The sequence below is a fragment of the Papio anubis genome, chromosome 5, assembly GCF_008728515.1.
Source record: "Papio anubis isolate 15944 chromosome 5, Panubis1.0, whole genome shotgun sequence".
NCBI lineage: Eukaryota > Metazoa > Chordata > Mammalia > Primates > Cercopithecidae > Papio > Papio anubis.
The window spans coordinates 42,541,733-42,566,999 of NC_044980.1; the positions used below are offsets into that span (position 1 = coordinate 42,541,733).

Genomic DNA, 25,267 nt, shown 5'->3' on the forward strand with positions numbered 1-25,267 from the left:
CTAAAAAATACAAAAAGTAGCCGGGTGTGGTGCTAGGCACCTGTAATCCCAGCTACTCGGGAGACTGAAGCAGAAGAATCACTTGAACCCAGGAGGCAGAGGTTGCAGTGAGCCAAGATTGTGCCATTGTACTACAGCCTGGGCGACAAGAGCAAAACTCCATCTCATAAAAAATAAATAAAAATAAATAAATAAGCCAGGTGTGGTGACATGTACCTGTAGCCACAGCCACTTGGGAGGCTGAGGAAGGAAGATTGCATAAGCTGGGATGGCAGAGGCTGCAATAAGCTATAGTTGTACCACTGCACTCCAGCCTGGGTGACAGAGGGGAAAAAAGGCCAAAAAAAATGTGGAGTGGGCCTTCCAGAACTTGCTTGCTTTCTCTAACACCACTCATTCTATTGCTCCTACTTAGTTAAGAATGGTAACGCTTTCTTCTGGTGCAAGGTCTGGAGTGCTCCCTACCTTTTGTTTGTTTCCTTTAACCTGTCCACAAATGCTCATTGTAAGAAGTCAGTTACTTTATTAAAACTCTTCTCAACTACCCCTTTTTGTGCATTCATTTTATGCACCAACGTTGATAATACAGGTTCCACTGGAAAGTATAAAATTACTCCAAAATATTTAGCAAAGCAAAATATTTCACCCTGGGGCATTTCAGAGCTTGGACAAAGAAAGATGATGTGCCAGAGCAAACAGACTGAGTGTTTGCTGAAGCAAAAGAAAAGGATAGTTACATGTCATGGAAGTTGAAGAAATACATTTGCTATATAAAAATGTATTTTTTATATAAAGAGAGGTTGACATTTGTGGTAATAGGAAAATGAAATTGTGGAATGAAAGATTCATTATACAGGATTCACTGGATGTGAAAATTAAAGATAATGAATATACAGTCCTTATGTTACATTTTTAACTTTAAAATTTACAAGAAAAAATGCAAGAAGGAACCACAGAAATCCAGCATACTTTCTTTTTTTTTTTTTTTTTTTTTTTTTAGACAGAATCTCACTGGAGTGCAATGATGCAATCTTGGCTCACTGCAACCTCCACCTCCTGGGTTCAAGTGATTCTCTTGCCTCAGCTTCCTGAGTAGTTGTGATTAGATGCATAAGCCACCACGCCTGGCTAGTTTTTGTATTTTTAGTAGAGACGGGGTTTCACCATGCTGGCCAGACTGGTCTCGAACTCCCAACTTCAGGCGATCCTCCCTCCTCTGCCTCCCAAAGTGCTGGGATTACAGGTTTAAGTCGCCACACCCGGCCGGCCGCAGCATACCTTTTATCCATATTCCCTCTCCTCCTCTCTTTAAAGAATTTGGGGACACCACAATGGCTCACACCTGTAATCCCAGCACTTTAGGAGGCCTAGGCGAGTGGATCACCAGAGGTCAGGAGTTCAAAACCAGCATAATCAACATAGTAAAACTCCATCTCTACTAAAACTACAAAAATTAGCCGGGTTTGGTGGTATGCACCTGTAATCCCAGCTACTTGGGAGGCTGAGGTGGAAGAATTGCTTGAACTCAGGAGGCAGAGGTTGCAGTGAGCCAAGATCACACCACTGCACTCTCCTGGGGAACAGAACAAAATTTTTTTTTTAATTGTAAAAAGATTATGCAAATTATGGCCTGTAAACTTTAATATTTAGTGTGCATTTCTTAAGAACAGGGATATTGTCTTACATAAGCTTACACAGTAGCACAGTACAGTTATCAATTGCAAGAAGTTTAACCTTACTGTATTACACTTCAGCACTACCATCAGCCTGGGTATTTATGTCTCCGGAGGTCGTGGGCAGAGGCAAGCCAAATATGAAACTAAATAGTAATAAATGCACGAAAATTAGTAAACAAATGAAAAAAGATAAAATTTTAAAAAGTACATAGAACCAAAACAAACCGTAATTCCGACGGAAAAACATACCGAGAAAAGAAACCGAAATGAAACAGACACTAAGCATACCGTATAGAGAAGTAGCCCTACAGAATGCAGGGATTAAAGAGCGCTTCAGGGGCCAAGAACCGTCTGTGTCCGGGAAATGAGCATTGCTGCCACCAGGAAACTGTCCGCTAGGGCTCAGCACTACTAAGGACCTCGCTAACAAGAATCTGGCGGCTCTGGGACTCAGCAAGAGCAGGCACCCAGCGGATTGCCGTGGTGTTGCCAAACAAATTTAGGTGCCATAAATGGTGCTGCTAGAAAGAAACTGCGGGCTCTTAGATAGGAGTCCTCTCTGGAGAAATGAACTGACAGTGTTTAAATGTGTTGTGACAGAAAAATGTGTTGTGGCATCTTATTGTGTTTTAAGTCGTTTAATGTGTTTTAATCCGTTTTAATGTGTTGTGAGAGAAAAAGCCCCGACTAACGGTATTGTGGAATTACTAGAGAGCACAGCGGCTGGGTGCAGTCACCGGTCTGCACCGTAAAAGGGGGTTCAGGAAGTTCCTACGAGATATTAGCGTTGCTAGGACCCAGAAAGAGGCGGCACAGAGAATTACGGCCCCGCGAACGTGAAACGTCCTGTTGGGCGCTAAGACTGGTGCACCAACTGAGAAAACGCCCAGTGGGCGCTACTGGCAAAAAAGTGCTGACGCAAAACCGACAGCTCCGCATAAGAAGCAGAGTCGCCAGACAGAACCTGGGACCTGGCAGCAGCAAAGCTGAGACCGAGATCGGCTCCCCGCGTCCTGAGCATGCAAGTCAAGGAGCACGAAGCTGAGACATTTAAAATTAGTAGAAAAAAAAATACATAACATTTAAATAGAAATACAATGTAAAAATAATAGAAGCCTAAAATGCAAATAGAAATGAAAGGCAAGCACATCAGTAACATCGTTCTCAGAGCAAGACACAGAAAGACAATTTAAAAATAAGTGAAAATTACTGAGAACCAGTCCTACAAAGAAGAAATTACAAATGTTTGTAATGCAATCCTACGATTAGGATATCTCTATCCTATCTAAATCGGTACATGTTACAACTAAGTCTAAATTTCCTATAAAATTAAATAAAGAAATAACAGTCACGGTTAAAACTGTTTAGCTTAGACTATAAAATCGTAGGAAAAAAAGTAGCGTTCGGCGGGACTCGCTATTGTCAAATGGGGTTTGGCAAAACTGAAAAATCGCGTTTGCCTGCATTTCCTGACTTCCAGAGGAGTTTAAAAAACACAAGCTTAGCTAAGTTGGGGCCTTCTATTGTGAAACCAAACTTAGTATAAGAGCTCCCAGGCCCTGCTAAACAGGTCATCGCTAAGCCAGAAAAAAATAAAATTAAAATAAAATAAAATAAAATAAAATAATAAATCGCATTCGCTGGTACCCAGATTTCTACAGGAGTTAAATGTCTCCTACGCAACTAAAGCAGAGCTTACTAGTAGGAAACCAGAACTTGCAATGACTAAGAAACTTGAAGCGGGGCTAACCCGGGGTTGTTAGGATTCGAATTCCGAGGCTACAGGAAACCCGGAGTTGCTGAGATATGAGTCATAGGGTGACTCAGCCTCGTTACCACCAAACAGTAACTTCCTACTACCTAGAAATCGCAGCCAGGGCCAGACTGGTGTTTGTCCTAAGTCGGAATTTGCTTGGGCTGAGAAATCACATTGTGACTATTGCACGGCTTGAACAAGGGATAGAAATCGCAGGCCCCGCGAAATCGAAACTTGCTAGGACCAAGAAGCCAACGACTCAGGAAACTGTGGGGTCCTGTCACAGAAACTCGAGCGGCGCAGCCACCGCACTGGGTTCTGGAGACTGAGCCGGAGTCCGTGCGGCGGCGCTGGGAAGAGACGGCGCCCCGGCAGCTCCCCTGCCACCGGCTCCGAGGAGGGGTGGGCTCCGCCAGCCCAGCGCCGCCTCCGCCCGGTAACGCCAGGCTCGGCGCAACTGGGGCAGCTGCCACTCTGAATCCCTCAGATCGGCAACCTGGATGCTGCGGCCATTGAGAAAATGGAGGCGCAGACCAACGAGCTGTGCTGCGACCAAGAGACCTCGGCTGGCGAAATGGCGGTGCCGGGAGCCTGCGAGTGACGCCAGCCGGCGGGGTTGTCAAGGACAAGATTCGCGCCGTCACCAAGAAACCATCGATTCTGAGAAAAAAGAGAGGTTCGGCCATCGAGAAACTCCGTACGACAAGTGCTGAGACAGAAAAATCGCCGACTCCGCGCCACTGGCAAAAGAGCCAATGGAAACCCCGGGTGCTGCGACCGTGATACCGGCACTAGAGGGTCTTGGATGGAGAAAGCGGCGCACGGAGACCGGGAAACTATATCTAGCACAACCAGCAGAAAACTGGTCGGCCATCCGCGACAAAGCGCGGATCAGAAGCAGGTGACTTCGGTGCAGGGAACCGCGCAGCCACTGAAGAACTTGACCTACGTGGCAGTGGTGCCAGCGAAACACCGCAGTTTGGACGGAAGCTGTGGGGGTGCCACAAAGAAACATACACTGCCACTGAAGTACATCCAGCTCCGCGGAACTAGTGGTTATACGATCAAGAAACCGCCAGTTGGGCTCTACTAGAAACTTTTAGTCCTCTCATAACAGCTCTCCTACCCACAACAGACAAATGCCTTTACCCTGCACATAGTGGTGCTGAGACCTGCCTGGGCCAGCACAGAGCGCAGAGCAGTGCAGGTGCCGAGAAACTCCGGACTCAGTGAAACCAACCTTGCAGCCAGCGGATTCCCCGGCTTCGCTGGACGCTACCGGCGAAAGAGTGCCGCAGGGAAACCTCTGGCTCCATACACCGATTAGATTGTGGGGCGGGGGACACTCACGTACTTGTTGGGGAGAGGACCAGCGGCGCTGGGATCCTGCAAGCACTTGCCCGCAGCAAATGCCTGTGCTGTTGCAAAAGACAACTTTTGGTGCAAAGAATGTTGACACCGCTGGAGAGCGTCCGCTGTCGCCGACAAAGGAGTAGCAATGGCAGTGAGAAACCGCTGGCGCCACGGCCGACCGCGGCGGCTAACTCCTGTAATCATTGCAGTTTGGGAGGCCGAGGTGGGCGCATCACTTGAGGTTAGGAGACTAGCCTGGCCAACAAGGTGAAACCCTATCTCACTGAAATACAAAAGATTAGCCAGGCGTGGTGGCAGGCACCTGTAATCCCAGCTACTCCAGAGGCTGAGGCAGAAGAATCCAGGAGGATTGAATCCAGGAGGCAGAGGTTGCAGTGAGCCAAGATCGCGCCACTGCACTCAAGCCTGGGAAACAGAGTGAGCTCCGTCTCAAAAAAAAAAAAAAGAAAGAACGAAAGAAAGAAACCGCTGGCACTGGGAAAGGAGCGGTGCAGCGATGGACCCACTGTGCTTTCCGTGCTACCAAAGTCCTGCGGCCTCTAGCCACTCTAGATTCCCAAGGCTGTTTTCTCGGGCTTAGGGAAGTCTGTTGTATTTTTCTTTCTCTCTCTTTCTTTCTTTCTTCTTTCATTTCTTTCTCTTTCCTTTTTTTCTTCTTTCTTTTCTTTTCTTTGCTTTCCTTTCCTTTTCTTTTCTTTCTCGTGCTCTGTTGCCCAGGCTGCTGCGGTGGCGTGATCACGACTCAGTGCGGCCTGGCCTTCTTGGGCTCCAGCTATCCTCCCGCCTCAGCCGGTGGAGCAGCTGGGACCACAGGTGCGTGACACCAGACCCGACTAATTTTTTGTAGTTTTCGTAGAGACAGGGTCTCGTTTTGTTGCCTAGTCTGTTCTCGAACTCCTGAGCTCAAGCAATCCGCCCGCCAGGGCCTCCCAAAGTGCTAGAATCACAGGCATGAGTCTCCGTTCTGGGTGGGAAGTCTGTATTGTTCCTGCATTCAACTCAGTGCATAGTGCCTGAGAAGAGGAGGCGGTTTAGGGGCCCAGAACCAAGCGGATGGGGCTGGTTCCAGGAACAAAGTAAAATCCATTCTGATCGCCAACAGCTTCCTGCGCAGGAAACAGCCCTTCCAACCTCCGTGGCGGCGGGAATTTCCCAGGCCACCCCTCAGTCCCAGAGCCTCCTCCCAGTCCAGAGCTCTCAGGATCCTACAGGAGGGGCGGACAACTGCTTCCCTTCCAAACTGGAAACTCGGCCTAGCGTTTTTTGACCGCGCCTTCAGGCCTGACCCCCGACTCTCTCGGTCCCGTACCTCTCCTGTGGGATGTAATTCTGTGGGAACCACACGTTTATTCTGATGATTAACTGTCAGATATCCTTGATATTTGGGGATTGTCGATGGAAGACAGTAGGAGAGAAAAATGGACTGCAAGACTCCAGCGCAGGAAGTGGCATTGATGGCAGAGGTCCGCTCCCTCTCCAAGGCCAATGAACATCTCAAACTGCTGTCCACTTTCCTATACCCTTAATCTGTGGAATGGATCACTGATGTTTTCTCTCTCTTTCGGGAAATGAAAAGCAGGCGAATATTCAAGCGCTTGAATTCTCTGTTTCCCACTTTTCAGTCAGAGTGCAGCTAAAAATTCCTTTCCCATGGGAAATATGGAACTGCCTCTGCCCGGAAGAAAAACGTCCCTTTCCTCTAAGCTTTCACATTTCCCCAAAAATCTACACATCCCATGAAATCCTCACGAGAGACCTACAGACCCTACCGGGAGCGTTCCCGCATCATCTCCCAACCTCACCCAGAAGATACCATGCAACCAATTCCATCCTTTTCTAGATGAACCTGGGCAGAGGACAGGTCCAGAGGAGCATAGAAAAGGGCCTTTACAGGTCAGGAGACCCAATTTGAAGTCGCAATTCTCATCCACTCCTAAGGCATTTGCCTTGGTCTTCCCCTCCCACTATACTACTTCTGCTAGCTGGTTTCTCCCTGGTATTTGAGGATCCTCCAATTGCCTCCTAGTCTTAGGGACGGAAGAATAAAGGAAAAATGGCATCGTTTCCACCTAAAAAGTTACAAGCACTTCACCAGAAGTAACAGCCCAGGCAGAGCCTTTGTAAAAGAAAAGCCCCACCCACTGCTTCGCACTCCTCAATTCCCGCCAGCAGAGCATTCATTTTAGTGGAAAAGCTGAGCGGGAGCCATAGTTCACTCCAGTAATCCCAGCACTTTGGGAGGCCCAGGCGGGAGGATCACTTTAACCCAGGGGTTCAGGACCACCCGAAGCACATAGCAAGACCCTGCCACTACAAAAAAATTTTAAAAATTAACCAGACGTGGTCGCGGGTTCCTGTAGCCCCAGCTACCCGGGAGGCTGTGGTGGGAGGATCTCTTGAGCCCAGGAGGTCCAGGCTGCAGTGAAAGATGATCCTTGACGGCACCACTGCACTCCAGCCTGGGTGACAGAGTGAGACTTTGTCTCAAAAAATAAAATGAAATAAAAATAAAGCCAGGATTAGGAACTCTTTAAGAAGGGGTCACCAGAGACATTATTACCTACACCATTAACAGGGGAAAATGCTGCAAATTAAAGTATCATAATGGTAGGAGGCCACCCCTGTAAAAATACATACCTGTTTCAGAGACACTAAAGTGAGAAAAATATTTACCCTAGAATTGATTAAATTCAGGTATCCACTCCTTTATTTTAAAACTTAAGTGCCTTTACCTCTTAGAAATTGCATGGAGATTGGAGTTGTGATTTTTTAATATTTATTTATTTAGAGACAGGGTCTGGCTCTGTTGCCCGGACTGGAGTGCAGTGGTACCATCTCAGCTCACTGCAACCTCTGCCTCCTGGGTTCAAACTATTCTGATGCCTCAGCCTCCCAAGTAGCTGGGATTACAGGCACCAGCCACAACGGCCAGCAATTTTTTTGTATTTTTAGTAGAGAGGGGGTTTTGCCATCTTGGCCAGTCTGGTCTTGAACTACTGGGTTCTATATGATCATATTTGTTTTTTCACAATGTAGTTCAATACATTGAAATGGTTGGGCAAGTGGCAAAACAATAAAAATTGCACCTCTGGTTTTTTATAAGGTGCAATTTATCATAAATACTTTCAGCTTCTTGCCTCATCTTTTACTTCTCCTCACATATTGAGTGGTTCATGGCACAAAAATCATTATTTGTGAGACACTGTGCCAACTGTATTTTGTGCTTTATCTGATTTCATTCTCAACTGAAAACTGCGGTGAGCGCATGCTTTGTACTGGGCTTGCTTCTCAGTTCCATTTTGTAGATGCACAGCCTCACTTAGGGAAGTTTGAGTTTGTATAGCTCTGCCTGTGGCTGAATAGATAAATGTAATTTTACCATGCAGTGTGAAATCAACTTTTAGTGTGAATTTAAGGCCCATCTTCTAATATAGGGGGGTGTGTGTGTGTGTGTGTGTGAGATTTTACTGTGTCTCTTCTCCCTAATACTCCAGTTCAAGATACCAACCTAAATTCTGAGTTGATTATTCTGGACACACTCCCTCAAAATATGACTGTAAGAGACCAGAATACACCACCCCAATATGCCAATATATCAATATACCTCTGGCATATTGAAAATTTCAGGCCGAGCATGGTGGCTCACACCTGTAATCCTAGTGCTTTGAGAGGCCAGGAGTTCATGAGCAGCCTGGGCAGATAGCGAGACCCATCTCCACAGAAATATTTTTAAAAAATTAGCTGGGCATGGTGGCATGTGCCTGTAGTCTTAGCTACTGGGGAGGCTAAGGCAAGAGGATGACTTGAGCCCAGGAGTTTGAAGTTACAGTGAACTATGATTGCACCACTGCATTCCAGCCTGGGTGACAGAGTAAGATGCTGTCTCTTAAAAAACAAGACAAAACACTCACGCCTGTAATCCCAGCACTTTGAGAGGCCAAGGTGGGCAGATCACTTGAGGTCAGGAGTTCGAGACCAGCCTGGCCAACATGGTGAAACCCCGTTTCCACTAAAAATACAAAAATGAGCCAGGCATGGTGGCACGCAGCTGTAATCTCAGCTACTTGAGAGGCTGAGGTGGGAGAATTGCTTAAACCCAGGAGGTAGACGTTACAGTGAGCCAAGATCGTACCACTGCATTCCAGGCTGGGCAACAGAGCGATACTCCATTTCAAACAAAACAAAACAAAACAAGATAAGAGAAAAACCTCAGCCTGTACACCTCTTTATGACAGAACAACACAGAAAGAGAAAGACAAAGAAAAGACTACTCTAGGAGGAAATGGATGAAACAATATGATTCATACCACAAAGTACCAGAAAGTACACCAGAGTCAATACACCAGCACTGGTCACACAAATCCTTTTCTCCCATCAGTCAAGATTTTGGACAGGAAAAATGAACAAAGAGTGATATTTACTGTCTACTTGACCACATTCCACAGAGAGGGGCCTGGAATCTGACTGGTAAGAAATTCTTATCCTTAGGCTGGCTGATCAGCTCCTGGTTTTCCTTAACTGTGGACTTCCAAAAGAGCCAAACTTTGGGTTCCTGATTACAACATCAAATTTCTAGGGGCCAAGGGAAATCTTTCTCTTAGCACTCTGAAAGTTTGTTGTAAAATCAACTCACAAAAACAGAAGATTAACAGGGGAAAACACATACAAAATGTATGATTGCCCAACCCCCCAGTGAGGTGCAGGAGCTTATATACCAGCTTGGTTACAGAAAGAAGTGGATCATGGCAGAACTGGTTATAGGAGGGAGAGAAGATGAGGTCTGCTAGCAATAGTAGTCTTGTTATGTACATGAAATCTCACAGATAGCATCCCTCAGAGAATTGTTTCCTTAAGACCTTTAAATGTGTCAGGCTCTCATTAATCCTTCCTACATCTGGAAAAGAGAAGGCCTGTATATATCAAGGCAGATTTTCTACAGATGCAAATTTTTCCCACACACAATGGCATTGCAAGGCTACTTCTTTTGCTGCCTCTGACAGCCATCTTAAAATATGTCAAAGAAATATATTTTGGGGTAAGACATTTTTATTTCTTTCAAAGTGGAATATTAAGTGTGTATCTCTTATAGAGATACTATTAAATAAATAAGGGAATCCACTTTTTCGATTTGTTAAGATATTTTTTGTTTTAATAATGAAGAGAGGTTAACTTTTAAAAAGGTTTTCTACATCTACTGATACTATCATGCAGTTTTATTTATTTTTACAGTTAATGCGGTGAATAATATTGACTGATTTTCAAATGTGAGTTCCTGGAGTAAATCCTACTGTATCATGATGTGCTTTTAAAATATATATATTGCTGGATTCAGTATGCTAATACACTACTCATAATTTTTAACATCTGTGATCATGAGAGACACTGGCTGACCAAAAATGGGAAACTGACAAGAGTAATAAACAAAATGGGCTTATAAATATTCATACCTGCTTGATACTTAAAAAGGCCTTTTAATGTATTTTTCTGCCCCACTCAGGCGGACTTTTAAATTTCTGGCAAGAGGTCTCATTCAGGCTATTCAAAGGTCAATATTAATCTGAATTATTCCACGTTTGTAGGCATCCTCATTATCTTTTCAATACAGATTGAATTATTGGGGATTCAAACGGCAGAGGAAAAAGTCAAGGCATATAAGGTAAGCAGAGCAGCATATTTTTTTGGTCTGGCTTCCCCAGGCAGCATTAGCTAAAGTGAAAACTTATATGAGACTTTTTAATTTAAAAAAAAATTTTTTTTTTTTTTGAGAAAGTGGAAGTTAGGAGAGGAAGTGGAACAGAAAGGAGTAAGGGGCAATTCAATGCTCTGATACCTCACTGGCCCATATGGGATATCATGCAAGGCCACAGGCAAATTTACCATGCAGGTAAGAAAGTTTAGCTTTTAGGAGTCCTTCGAACAGGTCTGTAATTTTGTACTAGAATTTTTTATTCTTTTTTTTTTTTTTGAGTTGGAGTCTCACTCTGTTGCCCAGGCTGGAGTGCAGTGGCGTGATTCTGACTCACTGCAACCTCCACTTCCCAGATTCGAGTGATTCTTGTCCCTCGGCCTCCCAGTAGCTGGGATTACAGGTGCCCACCACCACGCCCGGCTAATTTTTGTATTTTTAGTAGAGACAGAGTTTTGCCATGTTGGTCAGGCTGGTTTTGAACTCCTGACCTCAAGTGATCCACCTGCCTTGGACTCCCAAAGTGCTGGGATTACAGGCGTGAGCCACTGCACCCAACCATCTTTTTTAAAAAGAGAATCCCCTACTACTTGTATGAACATTAGGTTCTAGGAACTGAACCCACCCTGAACACAACTGTTTGCTTGATCACATGGAACCAACTTCTGGGAAGCCCTATCTATGACTGCTTCTAAGAATAATCCATTTAGAAGGAAAGAAAGGAGAATAATATATCCACTGTGGAAGAAATAAAACAATCCTGACAACAAAAAGGCCCCTGAGTACCCAATAGAGAGAGAACACTAATATTGAGTTAGCCTTAACAGATTTACATGCATGTAAGGTAGCATGACAACAGCTACAAAGCTGGGCCATATCTCTTGTGTTTTGCGCAAAGCCTTGGGAATTATGAGAACTTCTTTTGCTGCTTCAAAAGAAAAAAGGCACACCTTGTGACAGTTTCCTGTATACTGAGAGACCCTCAGCTCATCTTGCAGGTGCTTTTTTAAAATATCTGGATGTTATTTTCCTATAGTCTTGGGAAAATTCTGGAGATCAGGCTTAATCCCTAGAGATATTATATTTCCACTGGTAGAACAAGGATTTAGAGTTACTCTGTTGAATGTAATATCACTGTTTTATTTCTTTTATGGTTTTTAGGAACAGAAACAGCACACTCAGACATGAAAAACTGTCCTGGCTTAAAGGGTTCCTTTCCTCTCAGGTGAGTAAGAAATGTCACTTCCTGACAGGACCAGGCACATCAGGATATCTGGAGGACCTTAAGAAAAGGAGAATTCATCAAATTTCTAGGTATTGCAGGCAAAGTATGATAGCAAGATCCTGGTTTGGTTTCCTAGCATCTGGACACTTTTAAAAGTCTAAGTTGAGATTCCTTATGAAAATGTCCAGGTAAGCCAACTTAAAGAGAGCCTATGTGGTAAATCAGTATTCCTGCTGCACTTGTGTAAATAATTAGGCCAAGTTTAAAGAGACAAAATTTATTTTGCAAACAAATTAGTCTTATTAATACCTAGATGGTGTTTGATAGAAATGGGGTAAGTATAGAGAGAAAGAGTGCACAGTGCTAGGTGATGATAACACAGAGGTGTGGGGTTTCCCAGTGGGAAACCAGATTACCCAGATGAAGACTTGCTGAGCCTCCCTTCATGCTGACTAATTACTTAAATTATGTAAACTACACATCCTTACCTATGGTATGGACAAAATAATGGCACCTAACCAAATGGGATAGTATAAATAAAACTCTTCGTAGAGTAGCTATCATCTAGTATTTTTTCCATCAACAATACCTAGTGTAATTTTTTAAAGTGACTAGCATTAAAATTCTTTTATTACTTTTAAATTATTCCTAAACATTTTTACTATCAAAATAATACATATTACTTTAAAAACGAAATGAGACAGTAAGGCATAAAGTGAAATCAGAACTTATACCTTCCTTTTCCCAACCTCCCAAATGATAAGTTACTACTATTTATATATTTTGGAGTATATTTTTGTTTTTATGCAAATGCAAACATGAATATTACTTTCCTTCAAAGAAATTGTATAGAGGGAGAAATAACTTGGCAGTTATTACTGTTTTTGGACATTTCCCCCTCTTTATTGGAAAATACTGTCTTCTTTTAAAAGCAGCATCCAGTTTATAGACTATATTGTATCATATAATCCATAACCACTAATGCATAAGGACTGCACTGCAGCATACGTTCCTAGAAGTAAAGTTATCATTGCTGAGAGTACCATATCATCCTCTGGAGAAATTGAACCTCTAGAGAGTCAGTTCTACTTATAGTGCAAAACAGTGCTTCAAGTTAGAGTCAGCATATTTACTGATTCTATACAGTAACCAGTGCTATCTATGTTTCTCCAGGTTTGTCAAATTATACCTTTTCCTTTAATCAGGGTGGGCTCATAGTTGTCACAATTTGTGTACTAGGGGTGAGGGAAACTGTGGTGTTTCTCTCTAAAGAGCTCAAATTTTATCTGACCTGGTTTTCTTTTTCTTTCTCTCTTTCTTTCTTTCTTTTTTTCTTTTTTTTAATGGTGTTTCTTTGTTGCCCAGGCTGGAGTGCAGTGGCGCAAACTCAGCTCACTGCAACCTCCACCTCCCCAGTTCAAGAGATCCTCCTACCTCAGCCTCCCGAGTAGCTGGGATTACAGGCATGCACCACCATGCCTGGCTAATTTTGTATTTTTAGTAGACACGGGATTTATCCATGTTAGTCAGGCTGGTCTCGAACTCCTGACCTCAGGTGAGCCACCCACCTCAGCCTCCCAAAGTGCTGGGATTACAGGCGTTAGCCATGGCCCCCGACCCTGTCTAACCTACTTTTCAAAAGCAAAAAGATGAGCAATAAAAGGGCAGTTAATTAGCAAGACCTCCTTCCCTAAGATCTCATTCTAAGGTTGGGAGATAGGACAACAGACAGGAAGAAAGATGTCAGAAAAATATATGTAGGAGAAAAATGTTCTTTTGGCAGGCCTAAGACATTTTCTATTAGAATGTGCTTAGGGTCTCTCCTAGCATCTTCAGATTGTTCTGTCATCACCACCCGTGTTTACTGAAACCCTCCTCCCTTTCCCAATGCCCCCACCCCGACTCCAAAAAAAACCACACACAAGGTTAAGCCTGCTATCCAGTGTGTCCTGGAAGTCCAAGGAAGTCGCAGATACCTCTGTGGTCTGGGGATCCTAGTCTTGGAATGGGAGTGGGATTGAGTTCTGGGACAAAGGTGAAATCAGACATGGTAAATCAAACACCTGGCCTGTGTTGTAGGCTAGTGGTTTAAATGTTAGGATTCTGGCATGATCCTGCTGTGGTTCAAATTTCTCACCTCTTTGACTTTCAGAAGTTAGTTTAATCCTTGTGTTTCATTTCCATTATTAGTAAAACCAGATATAATTGCAGTACTCATTATATCAGTGAGGTTAATGGGTATCCTTCCTTAAGCATAGTCTAGCACCATGTAAAATAATAAATATTAAGTAGGATTTTATTCTAATTATTCCTTTCCAGAAATTCTGGGGGCTATGTTTTACCTAGTATTAGTTCCATGGTGCGTGAAAGCTCAGACTTCCTTCTCCGGAAGCTACTTTCTTTTTTTTTTTTTTGAGACGGAGTCTCGCTGTGTCGCCCAGGCTGGAGTGCGGTGGCGCAATTCGGCTCACTGCAAGCTCCGCCTCCCGGGTTCACGCCATTCTCCCGCCTCAGCCTCCGAGTAGCTGGGACTACAGGCGCCCGCCACCTCGCCCGGCTAGTTTTTTGTATTTTTTAGTAGAGACGGGGTTTCACCATGTTAGCCAGGATGGTCTCGATCTCCTGACCTCGTGATCCACCCGCCTCGGCCTCCCAAAGTGCTGGGATTACAGGCTTGAGCCACCGCGCCCGGCCTCCGGAAGCTACTTTCTAAACCCCTTTCACCTCACCTCTTTATTAACTAAGATATCCACCTCACCCTTTCCATCTTTTCCTGTCACCAACATTCTCTGTGCCTCTCTCGCTGTTCTGAGGCTACATCATATCCAGAAAATAATCATCCGTCATTTCATAGTAGATTGTAAGAGCATTGCTAGTGTTCACATGTTTAGTCACAGGATTTCATCCTCAATTCTGATACCTCCAGTTCGTGTTTGCTTATGAAACAGGGACTACCTGAGGGACTAATTATTTTGTTGCATGCTGTAGGCACTGATGTGTTTTTATTTAAATACATTGATTTTCTGGTTTGATCGTTGTTCTCATAGTTGTCACCAACTTGTGCGCTCATAGTTGTTACCAACTTGTGAAGTAGGGGTGAGAGAAACTGTGGTACTTCTCTCTAAATAGCTCGAATTTTGTCTGACCTAGTTTTCAAAAGAAAAAACAAATAAGCAATAACAGTGCAGTTAATTAGTAAGACCTCCTTACCTAAGATCTCATTCTAAGGTCTGGGAGATAGGACAACAGACAGGAAGAAGGGTGTCAGAAAAATACATTTAAGAGAGAAATGTTCGGCCAGGCACGGTGGCTCATGCCTACAATTCCAGCACTTTGGGAGGCCAAGGTGGGTGGATCACGAGGTCAAGAGATCGAGACCATCTTGAAATGCAAAAATTAGCTTGGCCTAGTGGCATGCACCTGTAATCCCAGCTACTCCGGAGGCTAAGGCAGGAGAATCACTTGAACCAGGGAGGTGGAGGTTGCAGTGAGCTGAGATGATGCCACTGCACTCCAGCCTGCTGACAGAGCAAGACTCCATCAAAAAAAAAAAAAGAGAGAGAGAGAGAGAATGAGAGAGAGAGAGGGAAATGTTCTTTTGGCAGGCCTAAGACCCTAATGTTAGAAAAAAAGAAAAAAGAAAGTGGGGGGGGGGGGAGAGAAAAATCATTAAACACGAAAAATTGCCAGAAATTCCCTTGTGTACTTTTTCCCTTGCCTTTAACTTTCTGGTTTCTGAAATAGTAACTGATCAATGGGGTGTGATGAGGGAATAGATAGAGAATGAATAGCCCTGAATGCACTGATTATAGACTGCTTGCCAATAACCGCTGAGAGAGTTTGAATACAATTCCACAATGGGGAAAAATATTTTTAAACATATGTCTGATGAAGTATTGACATCCAGAATAAATTAACACTTTCTAAAACTCATGATCAAAAAACAAACAACCCATTTCAAAAATGGGCAGAGGACTTAAACAGACATTTCTCCAAAGAAGACATACAAATGGCCAATAAGCACATAGAAAAAAAAATGTTCAGCATCACTAATTCTTAGGGAAATGCAAATCAAAACTACAATGAGATACAGGTACCACTGCACATCCACTAGGATGGCTACCATAAAAAAAAAAAAAAAAGATAACAAGACTTGGCAAGGATATAAGGAGTTTGGAACCCCTATGCATGCACTGTTGTAGGCATGTAAATTGGTACAGCCAATGTAGAAAACAGAAAGTTCCTCAACAAATTAAAAATAGAATTACTATATGACCCAGCAATTTCACTTTTGGACATATACTCAAAAGAATTAAAAGCATAGTCTCAGGAAGATATGTGTACACCCAAGTTCATAGCAGCATTATGCATAATAGCGAAGATGAGGAAGCAACTCAAGTGTCCATTCACATATGAAAGGATAAGCAAGACGTGGTACATATAGACAGTCAGCCTTTAAAAAGAAGGAAATGCTAACATGCTACATCACAGGTGAACCTAAAGGACATTATGAAATAAGCCCAGTCACAAAAAGAAAATACTGTATGATTCCACTTACATGGTGTACTTGGGGTAGTGAATATCATAGACATAATGTAGAATGGTGATTTCCAGGGATGAGGGAGAGGAAAGTGGGGAGTTATTCTTTAAAGAATACAGAGTTTCACTTTTAGAAGATACAAAGAGTTGTGGAGATGGATGATGACAATGGTTGCAAAGCATTATGAACTGTATGCTTAATGGTTAAGATGGTAAATTTTATGTGTATTTTACAGAGAGAGAGGACTGGGCACCCGCTCTTGCATGCTCTTCACTAACATCCCAAATGTTCATTAATAGATAGTCGCCCCTAAGCATTTTTCTCCTGGCAGAACAGAATTCCAGTCTCTGCTCAGGACTAGCAATGTGATTTGGGGAAATGATAAACTTTCTATAAACCAGGGTCCCCCAGAACAGCTTTCTCTTCATAAGCCCAGTACTAATTTTTCTTTTCATGCCCTGAGCCAAACTATTTGACTCTGTATAGCTTTCACACGAGATGATAGAATTTGATATTAATGTCATTAATTCCATTTTCATATGCAATTTGCTTCTAGGGTTAATGTCACCAGCCAGGTTCCTAAGCTATGTGGAACACCCAGGACCAGAAGAATATAAAATTGCAAAAGCTGGTGGCTCCTGAGTCCAAGAGTTCCTGGTTTTCCTGGATACAAACGATAGCGCAGCCCTTTCTTCCCCGTGTGCCAGAGGCCTGGGGTTCTGCAGAAGAGGCCTGGAGGACCCAGACACTGCAAGGCCTGCGCTCAGTATATTCTGGGCCCTGTCCTCTCACCTTCTATTTCTTGTGTGGCCCCCATACTCATGCCAGCTATCCTGGAACAGTCAAGAGTTCAATTGTGACCTGCTTCCTCCCTCACCCTCTTCTCCAACCTCCACACCACACTTCTTCTTTGGGAAGATTTGTAAAAATTAAAGTTATTATATCCATGTAACTTTCTGTATTTCTTTTAAAATCCTTGTGCTACTAATTAAAGGGCTTTGACTCCTGGATCTAAAAAAGTCACCAACTCTGGCTAAATCTTAAACATTGACAGCAGTTGAAGTCTCATCTTCAGACCTAGGAGAAGAAGAAAATCAGAATAAGCTGCAGTCATGAGACATGGGTCCAGAAATTAAAACTATTCAACCCCTGTATTCCCAGAGACTATTGCAGAAGAAGTGGGTGTGTGAGCTTGTAAGGATCCATTTTAAGAGATAAAATTAGTTCAGAGTTTTTCTCTATAAATAAACAGTTGCGTTTGTTGTTGTTTTGAGATAGTCCAGCTATGTCATCCAGGCTGGAGTACAGTGGCATTATCCTGGCTAACTGCAACCTCTGCCCCGCAAGACGGGCACCTCAGCCTCCCAAGCAGCAGGGACCATGGGGGTGCACCACCCTGCCTGGCTAATTTTTGTATTTTTATAGAGACAAGATTTCACCATGTTGCCCAAGCTGGTCTTGAACGCCTCAGCTCAAGATATCCTCCTGTCTAGGCCTTCCAAAGTGCTGAGTTTACAGGCATGAGCCACCGTGCCCAGTCTATAAATTAAACATTAATATCAAAGGAACACTGATTCAAGACAAGCATGTGGGTCAGATTAACAATGTTTTCTTGGAGCATTAACGCATTCCTTACTTAAAAATTATGAAAGATTATGAGAAGGTTTACAAAAATTATATCTTATGGTCAAGATGATTAAAATTTAATAGATTTGTCTGTAAAATTTAATTGACTTCATCCTGTCTTTATTAGGTTTTATTGTTTGGGAAAGTAAGTCTCAAAGAGTAAAAGTTTTTGTCTTTTTGTTTTTAAAATATTTGAGTTACCACTTTGACTAAATGAATGGCTTATTTTACAATGACCTGTGATGCTATTTTGTGATATTGTGTTTTCAAGCTTTGATGTTTCACAGACTTTCCAAAATCTAAATCTAAATGTAGGGTTTTGGTCTCACTAATTTTTTTGACATTACATCCCCTGAAATCCAAGGAGACATATTTGGCTTACTTGGTATAATAAAATTATCATTATCAAATATGAAATCATGTGTAACCTTATTTGACTTTTATTTATATAAATGTGTTATTAGTATGTGTTCCAAAATTGTATGAGATTCCTGTGATTCTGATATCTTAGAATATGTTATGAGAACTAATTATGATTATTATATTAAATTGTTATGTACCATAGATGTAACCAAATTTCCTTGTCAAATGTGTCTTTAACCATGGCTGTTCTAATACTTTTGTCGTCCACAATCATTGTTTTACTTTGATCCTTTTTTAGGGTGGTTTATAATCAGTTATAGAGCTCTGAGGACTACTCTTTCTTTTTCTTTTGCTGTTTTTTTATGAGACGGGGTCTCGCTCTGTCACCCAGTCTGCAATGCAGTGGCATCACTGCTCACTTCGGCCTCAGTCTCCTAGGCTCAAACAAACCTCCCACCTCAGTCTCCCAAGTAGCTGAGACTACAGGCGCACGCCACACACCCAGCTAATTTTTAAAATTTTTGTAGAGATGGAGTATTTTGTAGGGAGCTATGTTACCCAGGCTGGTTTCAAACTCCTGGGTCAAGCAATCCTGCCCCCTCAGCCTCTCAAACTACTGGGATTACAGGCATGAGCCACCACACCCAGTCTTTTAATACATTGTCTCTTCATTAACAAATACTAAGTGTCTATATTGTGCTACAAAGTGATCAAAGTTCCAGAGATAAGTGATCAACAAGCAGAAATGGACTTGGCCATAAAGTGTTTGACACAATCAGGGGCTGAAAAAAAACAAAGCAGTAAGCATGACAACAAATAAGTAAGACAGTGTTTATGTGATAAATACTATCAAGAAACCTAACGCAAGTTAGATGGAAAGGTAACTAAAAGGATGCCATATTAGCTAGTGTAGTAAAAACAGAATTATCAGAGATACCTCCACTTTGATATGAATAATGCAATGAACAAAGCAAAGAAAAAAAAATCTGGGCCAGGTGCAGTGCTCACACCTGTAATCCTAGCATTTTGGGAGGCCAAGATGGGCAGATCACTTGAGGCCAGGAGTTTGAGACCAGCCTGGCAAACATGACGGAAACTCATCTCTACTAAAAGTACAAATAAATTAGCTGGGCATGGTGGCCTGCAACTATAATCCCAGCTACTCAATAGGCTGAGGTGGGACAATTGTTTGAATATGGGAAGTGGAGGTTGCAGTGAGCCAAGATCACACCACTGCACTCCAGCCTGGGCAACAGAGCAAGATCCTGTCTCAAAAAGAAGGAAAAAATCTAAAGGTGGAGTTACCCTCATGAGAGAATATAAAGTACAAAGATTCTAAGACTAGAACAATTTTATTATGGGCTGGGTATAGTGGTTCACACCAGTTATCCCAGCACTATGGGAGACTGAGGCAGGAGGATCACTTGAGGCTAGAATCCCAAAACCAGCCCAAGAAACATGGTGAAACCCCATCTCTATACGTATAAAAAATATTTTTAATTAGCTGGATGTCGTGGTGTCCGCCTGTAGTGCCAGCCACTCAGGAGGCTGAGGCAAAAGGATTGCTTGAGCCCAGGAGTTGGAGGCTGAAGTGAGCTATTATGGTACCACTGCATTCTAGCCTGAGCTACAGAGTGAGACCCAGTCTCTAAAATTTAAGGGGAAAAAAAAAAAAAAGTTGGCTGGACGTGGTGGCTCACACCTGTAATCCCAGCACTTTGGGAGGCTGAGGCGGGCAGATCACAAGGTCTGGAGTTTGAGACCAGCCTGGCCAACATGGTGAAACCCAGTCTCTACCAAAAATACAAAAAATTAGCCAGGTGTGGTGGCAGGCACCTGTGATCCCAGCTACTCAGGAGGCTGAGGCAGGAGAATCACTTGAAACCAGAAGGCAGAGGTTGCAGTGAGCCAAGATCACGTTATTGCACTCCAGCCTGGGTGATGGGGCAAGACTCCGTCTCAAAAAAAAAAAAAAAAAAAAAAAAATTATTACAGCCATGGACACAGAGAAAGCAAATAATAACTATCACTGACCTAAGTGGGAGGTATCTAGACTAAAAGAATCTTGTAGTCTTCTGCACAAGATGGCCTACTGGCTTCCAGGCAAAGATGATGCATAATTAGATAAAGATGGAAGTTTTGATTTAGCTTTGATTGAATTGTTTAATTACAGTGTTTACTAATGTCTGACAGCAACGTCTTTTAGATAACCAGTTTGTAATGTGGTTCAGAAAATCATTCCCTGACATTCAGCCTAAAATCTGTGTCTACACTTTTCTACCAGATTGTAAGTGACTTTTATCCCATAATAAATCTTTTTATGCTTATACTATTTGAGAGTGTTTTGTTTCTTTTCTACACACCATGTAAAAATGCAACAGTAATATCACATCTAATATGGTGAGTCTTAATCCATAGCTGAGCTGTTGGAATTTAGATTAGTCCTTCTAAAGGTAAAGCTGAATCTCAAGTTTGTACAACGTAGCAATTTATCCAAGGCATGGGACAAATACTTGTAGACATTTCTTAAAAGTACCCCTAGAATGAGGTGAGGGTCTCTCAGCAGATAGCAAGATACTATTGTAAGGTGTTCTCTATTTGAAGAAAGAAAGGAATTAATCCTGCTTCCCCCTGCTCTGCTGAAAATGTATGAGATGAGGCCTAACTTTGTAGTTCTCAGGCTACCTTATATGCATGTTAATGCCAACTCAATACTAGTATTCCCTCTCTCTTCTATTTGGTACACTGGGGTCTTTTGTTGTGAGAATTGTGTTATCTCTTCAACAGTGGATATATTCCATCCTTTTATTCCTCCTAAGTGGACTGTGCTGAGAAGCAGTTATTCATATGGCCTCTCAGAAGATGGTTCGTAAGATAGACAAATCAGTGGTGTTCAGAGTGGGTTCAAATTTGTGGAATCAGTGTTCATACAGGAAGTAGGGGATTTTCTTTATGAGAGAATTACAAAAATGTTTTAGGACAAATGTTTTACAAACTCTTTGGAAGTTTGCCTTAAAGTTAAACTTTATTGGTTTGATAGTAAAGTCACCTCTGGTCATGCTTGATACAAGATTGAGCAACTAGGAAGCATAGCATTGAATATACTCGTCCCTGCCCCTCTCCTCTTTCTTCTCACTCCCACTTTGTAAGGACCACTCTTTAATAAAGCAATCTCACACGAGTGTTTATTTCAGCAATATTTTGAGGGGAAAGCCAAGCAAATAAAATATGTCTCTCTGCTCACCTCATATACCTCAGTGCTTTTCCCCTGCTGTTGGAATACTCAAAAATTTACTCTGTACTAAAATTTGTTTCAGAGTCTTTTCAAAAATAGAACTGACTGAGGCCAATCTTGACTGTTGACATGCTGGAAATGAAACATGTTTTCTGTATTTGAAAAGTCTTTGGCTGAGTGGGACAACAACATACACAGAAAGGCCTTTTTAAATATTAGCAAATTTAAGTATTTATATGCACATTTCATTCATCACTCTAGTGCCCCTCCTCAGTTTTTTCATCAGGGAATATTTCTCAAAATTACAGGGCAAAATCATAATATGTTAGCATTCTGAATCAAGTAATATACTTTAAAAAATGCATCATAATCTAATGGAGCTTATCAGGAACTCGACTTGGGTCTGTTATTTGAAAATCAATCTGTTATTGTCCACATTAGCAGTAGAAAAAATACATGATAATCTCTGAAGATACAAAAAAAACTTTTTGAAAATTCAACTCGGTTTTATTATTAATATAAAAATCATCATAGCAAATTGAAAAAGAGAGTTCCCTTAATTTGATAGAGCATATCTATAAGAAGTGTACACCTAACATCTCACTTAATTGCAAAATATTGAAAAATGCCAATTTCTTACTGAAATTTTAAAAAACTGCCAATAACTGGATCCATTCTCTCACCCCCTGACCCACCCTATTACCGCCTGATCCAATAAAAACCCAAGGGCTTTCAATAGGGCCTTCCGAAATGATAACATTTTCACCATAATCCTTTCACTGTCTGAAGCAATCAGCAGGGCAAATAAGTGTTAATCCCCACATGATTGTATTATGTCCGACTTCCTGTACAAGACAGAACGCTATAAAAACCCACAGTCAGTGATGGACTGAGTCATTTGCTCTATTCCTAGACCAGCTAGGCCAGGTCAAGCCTTGGAAGGCTGAGGCTATGGAGTTCCATCCATCAACCTTGGAAGAGCTCTCTTGGAGGCAGGCAGGTCCAGAGCCCCACATGCCACGGGACCTGAACCGAGAGCAAGCTTGGGCCTGGGCACTGGATAACTTCCCTGTGCTGAGTCGCCATTCCTGCCAATGCCATCAGCTCTACCAGAGCTCTGCTGCGCGCTGGCTGCTGCACTGCGCCTCCACCGGGCACGGAGCCCTTCCCGGAGATGAGAGGGGCCAAAAACGGCCTCGAGACTCCCATGTCGAGGAATCAATGGCTGAAACCAAAGACGGGCTTCAGTCACCTCAAGAAGACGCAAATGCTACCTACGGCGAGGTCCAAAGCGGTCTGATGAAGCCTGGAGATGCCAGCGCCTGCGCAGGTGGAAGGACACAAGCCCATGGCGACCTCTGCAGTCCAGGCCGCCCCCGGAAGCTGCTGAAAACCCACGATTCCATCAGGAAGGAACCCGGAAAGGAGAGGAACCCCAGCCTTTCAGCAAGCCTGCGGTACGACCTGCTTCAACGAACACTGCCCTGGAAGGAGCCCGAGGCACCCCAGCGGGGACCCTCATACTGTCCCTGCGGACTTTTACGCTGGAACTGTGCCCTGCACGCACAAGAGCCTTGAGGTCTCTGCTGTGGAGATCATTCCTTAATTTGTTCTTCCCCTCCTGAACGTCCTAAACATTTTTCATTTAGAGAAACTCTCTTCATGGAATGAATAATATGCAATGTGCTAAGGAACTCACCGTTCCTGATGTACTCACAATTATGATAGTTCTTCCATTGAAACTGTGCATGTGTTGAATAAAGCCTTTCCCTATTCTCCACCTGTGAAATGTATTTCAAGCTGGTAAATCAAGATTGGTATAGATGGGCCTGAAGCAGACAGAAAGGGGGCAGGGACCCAGCTCAGAGCCCTTTTTTTTTTTTTTTTTTTTTACATAGTGTCTTGCTAGTTGGGTCGCTCAGGCTTCCGTGCAGTGGCACAATCTTGCTTTAGTCTAAATTCCAGAGGGTCTTTGCGGAGCTCTAGATACTAAGAGAGTGGGAGGGGACAACTGGGTAGATCACTTGCTGGAGTTACTTCAAAACTGACTGTGGCCCTCCAGATGAAGGCAGGAAATAGACATTAACAGTGTTCTTTACATCAGGGGTCCCCAACCTTTGTGACACAAGAGACTGGTTTTGTGGAAGGCAATTTTTCCATGGATGGGGGTTGGGGAGACAGGGATGATTTGGCGATGACGCTGCCCTACCTCAGATCATCAGGCGTCAGATTCTCAGGAGAAGCGCGCAAAGTAGATTCCTCGCATGCGCAGTTCACAATAGGGTGGGCGCTCATGAGAATCTGTCACTTCAGACCAGCTAAACTTGGGCGGTAGTACTCGCTTGCCTGCCAGTCACGTCCTGCTGTGCCTCAGGGTTCCTAGCAGGCCACCGACCGCCACCGGTTCTCTGCCTGGGGAGTTGGGGATCCCCACTTTAAAAGGTTTAAAGGTTACGTTGTCTTAAGGGGTGAAGGAGGGATTTGGGATGTCCCTCGAGTGAGGCCGATGGCACCCGCATACTGCGATGCTGGCTGGGGTGCTCTTTATGGCATGGGGCATATGTAACCTCTTTGCCTCATTTTCCCCTGCCCTGCCCAGACATCTTTCGGACTGTCTGCAGCATCAAGATCTGGACTTGAGAGCACGTTTTTCAGCACCCGTGGGAAACTGTTGCAACAGCTGCAATGCATAAATACCCAAGCCCTGTGAACCCGAGCATGGTGTGGGATGACGTGTTGAACAGACGCATAGATCCCTCCGGAGAGCTGCACAGCTACAGACTTCTCCGCACAGAGTGGGAACTGCAAACCTCTTACTGGTGCAGCAAAACCCAAAACATATGTACTAGAATATTCTGTAGTTAATCCTGTAGAGAAAACAATGGAACTTAAATCTACTAATATTTCACTTACAAATACAATTTCAGTAGATGAGAGATTTATACCCAAACCACATCATCAGGACCCAAAAAAAAAAAAAACTATTTTGACTCAAGAAGCCATAATCACTGAAGAGAGGGAGCCTCAGCAGTTACCTTGAAGAACTGATGGCAAGAACGATATCTTCAAATGCTAATAAAGGCCAAGAAGCACTGAAATGGGTCATACATAAATTACACGTTAAGACTGAAGAATTGACAGCTTCCGCCAAGAGGAAGCATAAGAACTTTGATGGCAGCGGCGGCAGCAGCATTTATAGAGAATTGATAATGAACGTGTGAAGACAACGTCAAGTACCCCACGTCTCTCCAAGCTGGCAATATATGTATTTTAAAAATATAAATACGTTTTAAGTAGAATTTTTAAAAGTAGACTGATATAAGGATGTAACATTACATCAAAACAGATGCATGACCTCTAAATAAAAGGGATCATCTGAAATTCATGTTGTTTGAAATGACTGTCTGATTTTGAGGATTCCAGTATTTATGTGAAAATTTAACGATTTTTTGAAAGCAATCTTTTTTAACGTTCATTTTAACTTCAGGGTGCACGTACAGCTTTGTTAAACAGATCAACTTTCGTCATGGGGGTTTGTTGTTCACATTACTTTATCATCCAGATATGACGCCTCCTGCCCATTAGTTATTTTTCCCAATCCTCTCCCTCCTTCCACCATCCACCTTCAACAGGCTCCAGTGTCTGTTATTCCCCTCTTTGTGTCCATGTGTTCTCATTATTCAGCTCCAGCTTATAAGTGAGAACATATGGGATTTGCTTTTCTGTTCCTGCATTAGTTTGCTAAGGATAATGGCCTCCAGCTCTGTCTGTGTTCCTGAAAAAGAC

At 43.0% G+C, this 25,267-nt stretch overlaps 1 long non-coding RNA gene and 1 pseudogene across 3 annotated transcripts; both read left to right on the top strand.

Moving 5' to 3' along the window:
- Positions 1-8,931: 8,931 nt before the first annotated feature.
- Positions 8,932-17,209, top strand: LOC110743450. Of its 3 annotated transcripts, XR_002522532.2 has the most exons (5): positions 8,932-9,273; positions 10,386-10,462; positions 10,573-10,690; positions 11,654-11,717; positions 16,814-17,209. It is a non-coding gene; the product is annotated as an uncharacterized LOC110743450 (long non-coding RNA). The 3 variants fall into 3 exon arrangements; XR_002522531.2 differs by having other exon boundaries at positions 8,932-10,462; XR_002522533.2 differs by having other exon boundaries at positions 8,932-10,462; positions 10,577-10,690.
- A 5,286-nt stretch (positions 17,210-22,495) lies between these two features.
- On the top strand, positions 22,496-24,688 carry LOC101026669 (annotated as a pseudogene).
- Positions 24,689-25,267: the final 579 nt, after the last annotated feature.